The sequence below is a fragment of the Aedes albopictus genome, chromosome 3, assembly GCF_035046485.1.
Source record: "Aedes albopictus strain Foshan chromosome 3, AalbF5, whole genome shotgun sequence".
NCBI classification, from domain to species: Eukaryota; Metazoa; Arthropoda; class Insecta; order Diptera; family Culicidae; genus Aedes; species Aedes albopictus.
In genome coordinates, this window is record NC_085138.1 from 279,941,538 (window position 1) to 279,956,611 (window position 15,074).

The 15,074-nt window shown below is 37.8% G+C and overlaps 1 protein-coding gene across 1 annotated transcript in view; it reads right to left on the reverse strand.

Moving 5' to 3' along the window:
- Positions 1 to 6,260, reverse strand: part of LOC109401644 (focal adhesion kinase 1) — a 371,816-nt gene extending 365,556 nt beyond the window's left edge. Inside the window, exon 1 of the mRNA XM_029857470.2 lies at positions 5,780 to 6,260. The gene's annotated coding sequence lies outside the window, so the exon portion shown is untranslated. The remainder of the gene's footprint in view (positions 1 to 5,779) is intronic.
- Positions 6,261 to 15,074: the final 8,814 nt, after the last annotated feature.

Here is a 15,074-nt window from a genome sequence, read left to right on the forward strand (position 1 = left end):
CAGATCTAGTTTTGAGTTTTTCTTTAAGTTGCAGGCACATTAAGAAAAAGGGATCAAGTCTACCCAGTCTCCCCTACAGATGAATAATGGTCAATGACAAAAGAAACTCTCAATTTGTTTTGCTTCTCAGTCTTGATAAATTCAAAACGCTGTTATTTTATTTAGTCCAACGTTTTGATCCGTTTGGGACCTTTTTCAGGCCCTCTGGAAATATTTATTAGTTGTTTATAATTTCCATGATTTTTTTAAACTCAAGTTTGAAAATAAAGGCATTGGTCCCCATATTTTTTACCCCTTTAATGTTTTGGGAATTTTGAAAGGGGGGGGGGGTGGAATAAATCAAATTTAAAAAGAAAACGGGCACTACAAGTTTTTTTTTTTGTGAACATTTGGTGGCCTTCGCGGAATATATGTCGGCCATTTTGCAAATTGTTTACGTCCAACAACGTAGTGCTCCGGATATCTACCTTAGAGGTTTCGTGTTTTCGGAGAAATGCCTTGTAACAGTATTTTATAAAATCTGGTAACGTAACAGTCCCGAAACCAACTTGCTGTCAAAACCAATACATATTTTTTTAGAATTAAAAATACGATTTGTAAAATCTACAAAAGCAGTATTTTGAAGTAATAAAAGGTGTTGTATTGAAATTAAAATTTTATGTTGTTGTTTCAACGAAGCTGTTTTTTAAACTAATAATAACATTAAAACTGTTTTGTTGTTTATTGTTTATTTATATTTATATAAACAAATCTAATTATTTTAAATTTTACAAAACTTTGGAAAACTGTGCTGCCTAAAAATGGAGAAAACAACAACACAGTTTTCAAATACTTTGCTCAAACAGCATCAAATTAAAGAAGGAATCATAATACCCGCGCGATTTTTGCACGATTGCCTTCCAGAAATGGAGAGTTCATCTTCTCACCATACAAAAATTCAGCTCATTACTACAAATCTAGTACTTCACCGATCGTTTCCTATTGATGCAAGAAAGCACTGTGTAAAGAATTGTGTACACCGAAACGTTCTCGAACCTGGCATGCGTACCAAAGATGATGTTGGGGCTTTACATTAATTACATAATTGATAGACAGCCCCTTGTTAATGGCTGACTACAATGCTATCTTAGTTTCTTTTGAAAAAAAAACTTTGGTTGATCAGAGGGAAATTGAATTCAAAATTATCTAGGAATTTCTATCGAAAATGCCTCCAATAATATGGTGGATCACTCTGAAAATTCTACCGATATTTCGGATAGATATTTATTGGAATTCCTCTTGTGTCTTCTAATGAATGGGTTACTCCAGTAATGCAAAAAAGTATTTCTATAAAAATTCCTATGAGCATTTTATTGAGAAACTAGTTCTCTTTGAAATTAGATAAAGATTCACAGCATATCCGTAATGGAGATTTTGGAGGAAATTCTTCAAAAAAATGTTTAAAAGAGCTTCTACCATTTTTTTTGTGAGATTCTTCCAATAATCCACCACTATTTAAAAATTCCTATAGTTTTTCAGAAACTCTTTCTAGAATTTTCTGTGACAATTTATTGCAAAATTTAGTATCAGTATCTTTTCATAAAAAAAAAATGCAGGCGATCGAAGAAATCTTTTGAAAATCTTAGGGATGGAGTTTATGAAAACTCGATAAAAAATATGGGAATTGATTTACAAGGACCTCAAAAATAATATCAGAAGAGATTCTGAATTGAATGAAGAAGACGCTAATTGATTTCTTGGATTTTTTTAATGGAATTTCCAATGTACAGGCTGAAATGCAGTTGTTAATTTCTATTGATCTAATGGGCATTATGTGTAATGCCAGATGACGCCATTTATAAATATAAGAAAGAACGAGCAGGTTTAAAAAATACTTAAGGCGAAACTAGAAGCATTTTCTTATTTTTTCGGTTTTTGATTTTTTATTAAATAACGAAGCAATATTTTCAAAATCGGTTTTCGTGCACATGTAGAGCATGGATCAAGGTATCTTCTGATTTTTTTTTAGGTGGAAAATGTTTTCCATTTTTGCAGAAACCATTTTTTGTGAAACTTTGTTCAAAAATGGTTTCTGCAAAAACGAAAAACATTTTCCACTACAAAAAAAATTCAGAAGATACCTTGACCCATACTCTACATGTGCACGAAAACCGATTTTAAAAATATTGCTGCATTATTTAATAAAACATCAAAAACCAAAAAGTGAGGAAATGCTTCCAGTTTTGCCTTAAGTTGGTATGTTGTGAAAACTAATTATTTCTATGTTTAATTACTCCGCCGATGTAAGTGATCAAGCTTTCAAGAATTATTTTGTATTGATTTATTACTGGAAAATATTGCCAAAGTTTTTTCAAGCATTAGAACTGTTCAACTCCTATTATTCAGCATTCTCGTAGACCTATTATCATGCAACAAAACTCGCACGACTGAACAGTAAAAACCCTTTTCGCACCTAATTCGCGTCAGGGCTAAATTTCTGGACAAATCCGCGCGAAGTACGCAAAAATCGCGAAATCCGCTTAGTTGTAACAACCTTGGAATAAAATTCTCAAGGAACAATCACTCATTCAACTAACATCGCAATGGCTTTTTTTATTCAATATAATATTGGACAACAATTTAACAACATTCAATCACAGCTTGCAATCAAGCGTTATTGAGCATAAGCATGAGCATAGATTACGGTGCAATTCGTAAAGTTGGTACTCCGTGATTGACCAAAACAATCTAAACTGCACATGGAGTATTATATCTGTGGTATTGATCTTCATAGGCAAATTACTTAACTAATCGATCTTATCAAAGATATAGCGTAAAATATGCAGGGGTGTCTATTATGCCCCGATGGGTGTCCATTTCGCCCCTTACGTTTCCTGCCAGGCCCAAAAAACACACGATTTACAATTCATTATTTCATCACCATAATGACATTAAACCTGCTGTAAATGATTGAAATACGTAGGAAACAAGATAAAGTTGTAAGCCAACTGATAATATGTTAAGTTTTTCTCTGTTATACAGGACTAACGTACTCATTTTCTTAGGGTGTCCATTATGCCCCAAATCCCCCTAATAATAAGAAGCTAAAGAAACCCCACTAAAACGCCTTAAAGTATGCAATTTTCCTGAAAAATGCTTCAGGTGCAATGTGAGCGCGTCCAGGTGCATTTTTACCTATTCATGAAAACGAAAATGCTACTCAATGTTTACCACGGCAACTCATTGCTTATTCAACTCTATTTGTTTTTTAGATGACGAGATCCGTGCTTTCGGTATTTACAAGGCAGCCATTGTGATGGCCATCTTTGGATTCTCTCATATATGTCCTTAATTTTTGGTAAATTTATGTAAACCGGTAAATAAGACAACAATCACTAGTTGTACGATTGCAATGTTCAGCAAAATTACTCCTTCAGGTGCAGAGAACAATTGTGTCAAGAATAAACGTGTTCAAATATGCCCCATTCGATAACTACGACCAAAATTACTAAAATATGTCATTTTTCTTGTCAAGTTTTCTTCAGTAAAAACACTATGCTATGTTGAAAATATGATCTCATCATGTTCACAAAAGTCACAGGAACATTTTATCTGGATAAAAGCATAAATAAAATTTAAATAGTTTGCAAGATATAATCGTATAAGAAAAAAATCATAGCAAAAACCTTTCTGGTGGTATAAAACAAAATTCCGAAGTAAACTAGCAAAGCCCCAAAATTGTGTTGTTAATTTTTACAGGTACCGTAAAATGGGGTATTTTTGATAATGCGGGTAACTTTGATAGATCGACAGGCAAGGTACAGTTTATCTTATAACTATGATTCCTTCAATCAGTTAAGAAAAAAGCTAATGTAGATCAAAACTATACATATGAAAGTCCATCCTAAACATAATTTAATTGAAACCGAGTTTTGTCATTTGTCAACCCCTTCAAACTATCTGCTTTACGACTTTATTTCAACTATTTTTTCCATGAATGGCTTTTTATTCTCGGTAGATCCATCATAGAATATTCCAAATCTGCCCATGCATCTCTTAACGAAGTGTGTTTTTTTTTAACTGGAATCAGTTTTGTAAATTGGGACATAAATCTCCATACATCCTTGTAATTGCATGTGATTAAATCTGTTGTGTACAAAATTTGTTTTTAAAACATTCAGAAACAATTTTAAAAAAATAATTCACTATGAATAGCATGTAATCATATGTTTATGTACCGTTACAAATATATTTTTACAAAGATAATGATTTTTGATGACTAAATTCACTGTATTTTGATGTCAATACTTAACAAACTCATTTTTATATTTGGAATTTTGTAAAAAAAATATTTTGCTATAAACATTCAATCTCATACATTTCATCATGTTCATACATCTAAGATTTCATGCTGTGATGATCTTCTAGGATTTGATGTGTTTTTATGGGCATTATGAAAGTCACCCCAAAATGAAAATGTGATTCTCCCACACATGAAAAATTAAAAGTCATCCAATATATTTAAATATATCGGATCTTTCAATTGCAGTTGATAACTAATATCCTAGTTCTTGTTTTAAAAATATAAAACTAGGGGAAATACTGTTACATGGAAAAATATTAAGAAAATTTGCTGAAAAACTATCAAAGTTACCCCGTTTTACGGTACTTTCAGAAACTAAGGTCGAAATTAAGTATTTCATGGTTCTAAAAATATTGCATAGTGTAGTCGATTCACGTTTATTAAACACAATTTCCAATAACTCTATGCCTTTTTGTAGGTACAATATTGCAAAGTTCGAAACAGGAAGAGAATGATTCATTGAAAAAAGTTTAAATAGGATATTTCATTGGGGATAGTCCAGTCGATCCATGTTACTTTGATGATCTATTATTTATTGTTTTAGGTACTTGAGAAAAAGGTCATCAAGGCCGTTTGTCATTTCAAAAGATTAAAATGATAGCAAACCAAATGAGCTTTTGCATCTTTAATCTAATGCACTGAAAACTGCACACCTAACAGTGGTATGCGCCTGTTACTATCGCCCAAATAAGCGCTTGCTGGAATGCTTCATCCAAGAACCAGTTCCTTCTCAGCTTACCCTATTCGAGCAGTGGTGATAATATGTGTACATAAACAGGTGTAGTATTGCAAACAAACTTCGTCACAGCCATTGGACGCTTCGCGGTGAAGATACGTTTTCTGTTTACCACATTCCCCGACTGCCTTGGTAAACCATTTTTGTTGATTTAGATTTCGCTTAGTAGTCAAATTGAGCGTAAGATAGCAATTTTATCCGATTCGCCCGCTAGGCATCGAAAATTGCAGAATTGCTTCTAGAAGTGGCGACATCGCCTCTTGCATAGCCATATTTCCATCAAGCCATCAGTGATGCTTGAACGCACTGACAGACAGCCACTATCTAGCCTAGGAAAGTAATAACAACAGCAAAAATTCAGATCTGCGCGTTGTTATCCATCCCATGAATGATAGGACACACGGAAAATCAGGGTGGGATGCTGTATACTTTCTTGCTACTGGTATGGGTGTATGTGTTGAATTTTCTTCATCCATGGAACGCCACCTGCCAAATTTGCTTCAATTCAGGGAAATTCATGATATGATAGCGGAATCGAATTGTGATTATTTCCTTATAACTATACTACATATCTGCAAGAAATACCTTCAGTATTCAGCAATCCTGGTGGTATTTTGTATTTTGTAAACTGTGTATCATTTACCTAAAAATAAATTCAATGTCATGTCATTGTTATAGATCATAAAAAATATTTTCTTTACCTTTGGTATAACTCATGTAATTTTTACTGCAATCCAATTGTCGATAATGATCTGTTCTCTGCGACGTCCGGGAAAACTGGTCCAACTCAATCCACAATATTTATATGATGTTGTTCAAGCACTTACAATTTTTCTCCGCCCCAATGCTACATTTGCAGATCACACAAAACACTGAAATCGCCACCCAAATCTCTCCGGCAACTAATAAAACTTACAGATTTCCACTTACTGAATGATCAGCTTTATCGTGCAATACTATGCACCACTATCTTTCCACTATTTACCGGGAAGTCAACTTCGCCAACCACAATATTTCGGAAAGAAAACACTTTGCCTAGATCCTCAAAAAGGTCAAAACAGTTTTTTTCTTGTCACTATCTTCCAGCGATAGATACTCGGTATACGCACCAACCAATAACACACGCACGGACATTAGGACTGGCTAGTGGTTCATCCTGCAGAGTTGCACCAAAGCAGCTAAACGAAAACAGACACGCACACTAGTTTACACTTTGCGATTGCATACATGCTGATGGTAAACACGAAACGTCAAACAAACTATCACACACGTACAAACGAACCAAGTATAATTTGACATTTGATGTCACTTCGGTGTGACGATACAGTTACGCTTCTAGTACGATAAAATAAAACTGGTACTTCAAAACGGGTTTGAACGTGCGAGCACAGGACGATGGTTACTTACGGTGAAAGAAGTTAGAATGTTTTTCTTTTATGAAATAGGACAGATAGGCGAAGTACTAGATTTGTAGTAATGAGCTGAATTTTAGTATGGTGAGAAGGTCAATTCTTCGTTTCTGCAATGAAATGGTGCAAAAAGCGTGGGTATTATGATTCCTAGCCTAATTTGATGCGGTTTGAGCAAAATTTTGGGCAAAAGTGTTGTTGTTTTCTCCATTTCTTGCAACATAAACAACATAGTTATCCAAAGTTTTACTCAAACAGCATCAAATTAGACAAGGAATCATAATACCCACGCTTTTTGCACCATTTCATTGCAGAAACGGATAATTGACCTTCTCACCATACAAAAATTCAGCTCATTACTACAAATCTAGTACTACACCGAACGTGCCCCATTGATATTTGTATTCTTCAATCAACAATCCTTGATCCTGCCCTTGAAGCAATGTTACAGTTCTTTTATGAAAAAATAGGGGAGATCAGGGTAACTCTAGCACGTATGTGGCAACCCTAATCACACCTAATGCATCTGACAGGAGCCAACATCTATCGTGTATCCACAATGGAATCCTTTGTGGATACACAAATGTTTACATACAACATGTTGGATTCTAAAAGATGGCGTCCTCGCACCCTGGGGCACTTTAAGGAATAGCACGGTTTTTGGCAGCCCTATTGTCCTGCTAAGTCGTGATTGGTCGACTAGTTACTAACGAGCTTTTCAAAACACAAACTCAATTTTTACAAGACACGATCAGAAAAATACTAGATTTATACACAGCGTTAATGATCAGTCATAAATTTATTCATGAATTATAAGTAATGATTAAGATTAATGAAAAATCACTTATCATAATCACATTTTGTTTTTGTTCATTAACCATTGATCTTAATTATTCTGCTTTCACAATTTGATCATCAATCAGTAATCATAATAGGGGTACTCACTAAACAGATTAAATTGCTGCGTAAAGGGCTGTTTGCAGATCAGAAGGAATTTCTCAGCCTATTTTGATGCATAGGAAATTCCTTGCCTGAATTGCTCAAGAAACCGTTTTTTCTTCGATCGCAGTACGCAGTTGCGAAGAAATGACAGTCCAAATTGCAGTCACCGTAGAAAGTTTCTGCCAGGAATCGGTCAAGAAGTTTCTTGAGCGATTTCTGTTGAACTCGAAACTGGGCTTTTTTTTTCCTCCCCTGTTGGGGAAATTAAGCCACTGCGTCCAATAGGCTGAACTTTTGTGGCATGTCCCGTTTTGATATTCGCATCTAGCCAGCTAATTACCATGTGTCAAGTAATCAGCTACTGCCATGACGCGTCGTCTGGGCTTAAGCCATGATTTTCTGCTTTTTTGAAATGTTTCATGATTTTGCGAATGAAATAGGTAATCAAAGATTGCCTTGGTGATCACGACGTTTAGTCAGTTTACGTTGTTGAGTGAATCCCCCTAATAGTTTCTGTGTAATCAATCAGTAATCATTCATCATTAAAAATATATCATCATATAGAATACATGATCCAATTTAAGTTGATCTAAATGTTGTTCTAATAATCTAATTTGAGATTCTTTTCAGAAATCTTCATTGCAGAGCTCATTTTGTACTTATATAATTTCAAATATGTTTTTAGAAAACTCAACTGGAGTTAATCATTTAAATTATTAATGCTGTTTTGTGATTGATTAATCATGATTAATAGTCAGTAACTTTGAAAGAGCCATTTTTTATCATTCATCGTAATCATTGAACACAGTTGAAACTAATTGTATTCATCAATCATAATCAACAATCAAATAAATTGAAATTCTAATCATTAACGATTAATCATAATTACATTTGTTGTTAATCAGTAATGACCTGAATTTTTGTATTATGATTTTTCAGTTCAAAACCGAATTTGCGACATTTTTATGATGATTAACCTGGGCTTGTTAGGGGAATATCTGTAAATAAAAAGAAAATCGGGTTAAGTACGGTTCCTTTGAATTCCACTAAGAATTTGCATCCTTTGACAGATACGTATTTCGACCTCAACTGTAAGGTCGTCTTCAGTGTCTTGCAGTCGAGTCAAGTACAGACACTGAAGACGACCTTACAGTTGAGGTCGAAATACGTATCTGTCAAAGGATGCAAATTCTTAGTGGAATTCAAAGGAACCGTACTTAACCCGATTTTCTTTTTATTGACATTTTTATTTTACTTCGTCTGCTTTTGCCAGGGCTTTTGCCTTGCGTTAAACACAATGTCGGAAGTGGGGAATTGTATTGTATTCCTGGTACCTACTCTATGCAGCGCGCCACTTCCGAGCAGCGAAAGTAAAAGAAAAACTGTCGGATAATATGGTGAGAAGGTAAATTCTCCGTTTCTGCAAAGAAATAGTACAAAAAATCGGGGGTTACTTTGGGTAACTGGGTTGTTGTTTTCTCCATTTCTTGCCTCTTCAAAAACATAGTTAGGCGCTGTCCGTTTAACTATACACTATTAACGCGCCCGTTAGTGAGCAAGGCGCAAAACGTTATGCCTTTTTTGATTTTGTACCGACTTTTCGAACTCTCTAAGCAGAATACCCTCTTCGAATGAGTGTAATCAGTTTCGTACCTTTCAATTCCGCCCTAATTGCTTATCCTTTGACAGATACGCGTATTTCGACTACCACTTGTAATCTTCCTCAGTGTCAGTTATCCAGTTATCCAGTGTCAGTTAGTCAGAGTGGATAACTGACACTGAAGAAGATTACAAGTGGTAGTCGAAATACGCGTATCTGTCAAAGGATAAGCAATTACGGCGGAATTAAAAGGTACGAAACTGATAACACGGCTATAGCTTTGCTTCTACTGCCTGAATCTGTTTGAAAATTTGACTCAGCCTTCTTAAGAATCCACACTTGAGTATAAAAGTATAAAAAATCGATATTTTGCTCGAGCTCAATAGAGCTCAATATAAAACTCCTCATACTGAAAGCATATACACTTAATCTTGAAATTTGGCCTCGGTAAAGTGAAATAACAAGCTCAATCGGTTAATCTCATTTTTGCTGAAATGTCGTTAAAATTTTACAGTTCAACAAAAAAAAAATTGGATAACACAGCGAAACATTTTTTTGTCCCAAGCGCAAACTTATGTGTCTCTGACAGATTTTGGGTCGCTGAATCCGAATCTAGGCTCAGATTATACCTCATTTTATAGGGCAAAATATGCGATTTTGGGCTTTCTTGACTGCAAGCCATTAGGCATGTAAATATTTTTTTTTTAACCAATCAAATGGTAAATTGGTCAATTAACATCTAAATTAACGACTTATGCAAAATATTTCATTTTACCAAATTAAATTTAATAGATTTAAGCATTTTATGTTAGTATGTAAACTTGCATGCAACTTTTAGAGGGTGACTTGTATGGGAAATATCGTTACTTACCTTACCGATCAGGCTAAGGCCGGGGTGGCCTCCTATGTACATAGTAGCCGCCTCCATTCCACTCGTTTGTCTCCAGTTCCGCAACCTGCGTAGGGTCCGCAGATCATCCTCCACTTGGTCGACCCACCTAGCTCGCTGCGCTCCACGTCTTCTTGTACCGGTCGGATGACTCTCGAGAACCATTATAGTCGGGTTGCTATCCGACATCCTGATGACGTGACCCGCCCACCGTAGCCTCCCGATTTTCGCGGTATGAACGATGGTTGGTTCTCTCAGCAGGTGATGCAGATCGTGGTTCATTCGCATTCTCCAAGTCCCGTCTTCCATCTGCACTCCGCCGTAGATGGTACGCAACACCTTCCGTTCGAAAACTCCAAGGGCGCGTTGGTCCTCTGCACGTAGGGTCCATGTTTCGTGCCCATAGAGGACGACCGGTCTAATCAGCGTTTTGTAGATGGTTAACTTAGTTTTATGGCGAACTTTATTCGATCGTAGAGTTCTGCGGAGTCCAAAGTAAGAACGATTTCCTGCCACAATGCGCCTCTGAATTTCTCTGCTGGTGTCGTTGTCGGCGGTCACCAGTGAGCCCAAAAACACGAATTCTTCAACCGCCTCGATTTCATCACCGTCGATATGAATTCGGGGTGGCGGGCGCGGTGATTCCTCCCTGGAGCCCTTTGCCATCATGTACTTTGTCTTCGACACATTAATGACTAATCCGATTCGCCTGGCTTCACTCTTTAGTCGGATGTACGTTTCCGCCATGGTCTCAAATTTACGAGCAATAATATCAATATCATCAGCGAAACCAAGCAGCTGAACGGACTTCGTGAAAATCGTACCACTCGTGTTAATCCCCGCTCTCCTTATTACACCTTCTAACGCAATGTTAAACAGCAAGCACGAAAGACCATCACCTTGCCGTAACCCTCTGCGAGATTCGAAGGGACTCGAGAGTGTCCCTGATACTCGAACTACGCACATCACTCGATCCATCGTCGCCTTGATCAATCGTATCAGTTTATCCGGGAATCCGTATTCGTGCATAATCTGCCATAGCTGTTCTCGATCGATTGTATCATACGCCGATTTGAAATCGATGAACAAGTGATGTGTGGGCACGTTGTATTCGCGGCATTTCTGCAACACCTGGCGGATGGCGAACATCTGATCCGTTGTAGCGCGTTCACCCATGAACCCAGCCTGATATTGCCCCACGAACTCTCTTGCAATCGGTGATAGACGGCGGCATAAAATTTGGGAGAGTACCTTGTAGGCAGCGCTCAGTAGTGTGATCGCGCGATAGTTCCCGCAATCCAACTTGTCGCCCTTTTTGTAGATGGGACACACGATACCTTCCATCCATTCCTCCGGTAATACTTCCTCCTCCCAAATCTTGGTAATGACCCAGTGTAGTGCTCTCACCAGTGCTTCTCCACCGTATTTTAGAAGCTCGCTTGGTAGTTGATCTGCCCCAGCGGCTTTGTTGTTTTTCAACCGGCCAACCTCCTCCTCAATCTCTTGGAGGTCAGGGGCCGGAAGTCTTTCGTCCTGTGCACATACTCCTAAATCTGTCACCACGCCACCTTCGGTACTTGCAACGTCGCCATTGAGGTGCTCATCGTAATGCTGCCGCCACCTGTCGACCACCTCACGCTCGCTCGTGAGAATATTCCCGTAATTATCTCGGCACATGTCGGCTTGTGGCACGAAGCCTCTGCGCGAGCGGTTCAGCTTCTCGTAGAACTTTCGTGTGTCCTTAGCGCGGTACAGCTCTTCCATCGCTTCGCGATCTCGTTCTTCCTGCTGGCGCTTCTTCATCCGGAAGACTGAGTTCTGCCTGTTCCGCGCCTGTTTGTAACGTGCCTCATTCGCTCTCGTACGGTGTTGCAGCATTCTCGCCCATGCTGCATTCTTCTCGTTTTTCAACTGTTCACATTCGCCGTCGTACCAGTCGTTTCTGTGATTCGGAGTCGCGAAGCCTAGTGCTGTAGCCGAGGTACTACCTATGGCGCATCGTATGTCCCTCCAGCCATCTCCAAGTGTAGCTGCGCCAAGCTGCTCTTCCGTTGGTAGGGCCACTGCTAACTGCTGCGCGTAGTCTTGAGCCACTTCTACGTTACGCAGCTGCTCGATGTTGAGTCGCGGCGTTCGACTTCGACGCGTGGTGATAACTGTCGAAAGTTTTGAGCGCATGCATACAGCTACTAAGTAGTGATCCGAATCTATATTCGCACTGCGGTATGTGCGGACATTGGTTATATCCGAGAAGAATTTCGATGGTCGGGTGATCTCCAGGTGGCTATGTGAATATCTTTTTGGGGGAAGAAGGTGCTTCGGACTACCATACCACGGGAGGCTGCAAAGTTTACGCATCGCTGGCCGTTATCATTGGATACGGCGTGCAGGCTGTTTCGCCCGATTACCGGTCTGTACATTTCCTACTTTCCTACCTGCGCGTTCATGTCGTCGACAATGATTTTCAAGTCACGCGGCGAGCAACCATCGTATGTTTGCTCTAACTGCGCGTAGAACGCTTCTTCCTCGTCATCAGGTCTCCCTTCGTGTGGGCAGTGGACGTTGAAGAAACGGCCCTTAACTCTTAACATGCACATCCTTGCGTTGATCGGCTGCCACCCGATCACACGTTGTCGCATCTTGCCCAACACTATAAATCCTGTTCCCAGTTCATTGGTGGTGCCACAGCTTTGGTAGAAGGTAGCCGCTCGGTCCTTCGAATGTCATGATGATTTTTTTTTTTCAAATGAAATCAATTTGTTATTTTTAATAGATTTATTAGTGAATAAACTAATATCTTCGGAAGAGCTTCTAGGCTAATATAGGGTGTCCCAGAAAGTATGGGCACAACTTTGTATAGCGAGAATGAAATATTTTTTTCAACAAACAACTATTTTTATATTTTTGTATTTTTATTCAAAGTATTTTCTTTGATACCTGTGAAGAAATCATACTTGAAAAATGGGGTTTTGTATGCAAAATTTTCAAAAAGAAAAAACAACTTTCTAAACTTCTGCACAAACTATTTTTTACGTTTTTGTCAAATAAATACACAAACTCGAAACATTTTTTTCGATTTTTTTTGACATGATATATTCAAAAACTCTCAGATGCATGATTGATTTTTTTTATAAGAATAGTTTTTCCTGTGCGTACGAGCACTTCCAAATATTGAGAAAACTGAAAAATTCACTTTTTCTATTTTTTTATAAGACGCGACCACAGACATTCGAGTTTTTGAATATGTTTTAACGAGAATAAATAGGGTATTGGTTCCCTTCTTAAGCATGTGGCTCCCATTTTCATCCCACGAAAAACAAAGGATATAAGCGCTATTTGTTTTGTTTCTTATTTTTGTATTTTTTGTTAGAAGTGAGCACCCATGAAAACAAAAAGAACGGAATCAATCGGTGCCGTAATCGCTTGTTTTCGAATAGGATGAATATGGGAGCGTGAGATTAATGGTGGAACACATACCCTACTATTCAATCTACACTTAATAAAGCTGGAGCATTTATTTTACTTATAATGAACTTTAATTGCAGATTTCTGTATGCTGTGACATACATTTTGGAGCTTGTTTTCGACTATTGGAAAACCGAGTTTTCTAAAATATCAAATTTTGTTTTCGAATTAAATTTTCCGGTTCAAAAGTCTATGTTTTAAGTTTGAACAAATGGTTGTATAATAGATATTCATATAGACAATTATGGATATATTTTTTGAAATTTTTATCGAGCTTAATTTTATTCGTAGAAAACAATTTGTTAAGTGATGTCATTGGGAAATATAGCAATTTGTGCAGAAGCTTCAAAAGGTCTTTCAGGGAATGTTCTGCCGCATTCAGAAGAGAAGTAAAAATCAAATTTTAATGATTGAGATGTGTTTTTCATATATTAAGGCAGGACATGTGTGAAAATAAAGTTTGTTTCTGCAATCATTCCCAAATGGCAGCGCTGCAAAGTTGTGCCCATACTTTCTGGGACACCCTATAGGTATGGTATTGGGAGCATGAATTTCCGGTTCTTCGACATCAAGCACAATGATGGATGGTTTATTGAGTCATTAGCTTTGGTGATAATCTCCACTGGTTGCACCTATGATCTTGATATCGGCTATCTGAACCTGGCAGTCGGCAATGTTTTCTTGCTTTTGTGTTTTTTTCATAATATTTTATTTAATCAGAGCTAAGTTCGAGTTTTTTTACAAGAACACACACATGGACACGCTCGGTATGAGCCTATGTGTCCATCTACCCTTGCTGTAGGAATCCCATTCCCTCTGTCACTTCAGCATAGACGAGGTTCTGGCGATACGCCTCGCGCCTCTTATGCCGCGTCGCTCTAAACATTCTTCATCCTCTGCCACCACTAAAGCTATGGGCATCATGTCCGCTAGCACACATACCGCGTCCTTTGAGACCGTGCGGTATGCGCTCACCACCCTAAGGCACATCAGCCTGTGGGTACTCTCAAGTCGCTTCACGTTTCGATTAACCACTAGCGCCTTAGACTATGTAGCGGCGCCATACCGTAGTATGGAGACCGCTACTGCCGCGAGCAGCTTACGCTTACTCGAGACTATTGCCGAGCTATTTGACATTATCTTTGACATGACAATGCCATTATCGCCATGCTTGCTTTTATGCATGCATCTTCTACGTGGCTTCCGAGTTTCAGCTTATCGCCTAACAGTATGCAATACACGTACATCCATTAGTAATTGCCAGTGTTTATTTCGCCCCGAAGAGATTAAACATCAAAATTGTTATTTTGAGTAAATTTTGATAAAAATAAAGTATTTCACCCACTGCCAAACCTTAGTATATATGCAGATAAGGTTATGCGTTGCTATTTTTATGGTGAAGACACTCACACTACCTTATTTTTGGTGCTTGAAAATTATGAAAATTCCACCATATGAAGAATTTTAATTTTAAAAATATTTTGCTTATTTTGAGGGGATATAAATGGTATTATTGAAAAATAGAACAATGACTTGTTCCTTCACACTGTTACTTTAACTTACTTTACTTACTTTAACTGGTAATTTTAACGTAAAATTCTTCGGTTGCGAAAAAAACAGAGGTGTCCATTTCGCCCCGGGTGTTCATTATGCTCCGAATCCCCTATGTATTAAGAGAGCCAAAGTTTTTT